This window comes from Eimeria mitis, genomic scaffold (genome assembly GCF_000499745.2).
Source record: "Eimeria mitis Houghton genomic scaffold, Emh_scaff50, whole genome shotgun sequence".
NCBI classification, from domain to species: Eukaryota; Apicomplexa; class Conoidasida; order Eucoccidiorida; family Eimeriidae; genus Eimeria; species Eimeria mitis.
The window spans coordinates 47,156-48,143 of record NW_013573300.1 but is presented as its reverse complement, the minus strand read 5'-3'; positions in this window follow the sequence as shown (position 1 = coordinate 48,143).

The following is a 988-nucleotide window of genomic DNA, read 5'->3' as shown; positions in this document are numbered from 1 at the left end:
AGCTTGCAGCTGTAGCTGCCGATGGGGTTGCTGCTGCAGTGCACGGTGCTAGTCTTGCGGCTGCTGCTGCTGCCACGCACAGTCCATAGTAAGCGGCTGGAAACCCCGCGTGCTGCGGGGCCTCTTGGGGCGAGGGGGCTGGGGGGGGGAGACAGTGAAGGGGGGAGAGAGGGTGCTGGGGTGTACAGACAGCTCAACCTCTCGTGCTGCTGCTGCTGCTGCTGCTTCTTTCTTTTCTAGTCTCCATGCGTACACCGCAGTAATAAAAGAAAATAACAAACCGAAGACAGACCATAACAACACCAACTGCACATACACATACACATATACACACACAAACAAACACAAAACGCTAAACCCTAAACCCTAAACCCTAAACCCTAAAACACAAAAGGCCAGCTTGGAATCAGCAGCAACACCCCAGTGGATGCATCCTCATACATCTTTTTAGGTCTAGGGTTTAGGGGGTTTAGGGTTTAGGGGGTTTAGGGTATACGGCGGCTATGCTTTAGGGGAGCTAGGATTTAGGGGGGTTAGGGTTTACGGGGTTTAGGGTTTAGGGGGCTTAGGGTTTAGGGGGTTTAGGGTTTAGGGGGTTTAGGGTTTAGGGGGCTTAGGGTTTAGAGGGGTTAAATCAGTATAGAGAATGTGATTATAAAACAAAATTAGGGTTTAGGGTTTAGGGTTTAGGGTTTAGGGTTTAGGAATATTATTTTTATTATTATAGAAAAAATATATAATAATAATTATATTATTATATATATGTATATATATATATATTATCTATATATATATTATATATATAATATATATATATATATTATATATATATAGATAATATATATAATATATATATTATCTATAGAAATAATAAAAATAACATTCTTTATATTATTATTATATTATATATAATATGAAGAAAGTTATTATTATATAGTAATACAAAAAGACAGAAAAAAGGGATCCATAGAAAAGAGGAAGCAGCAAA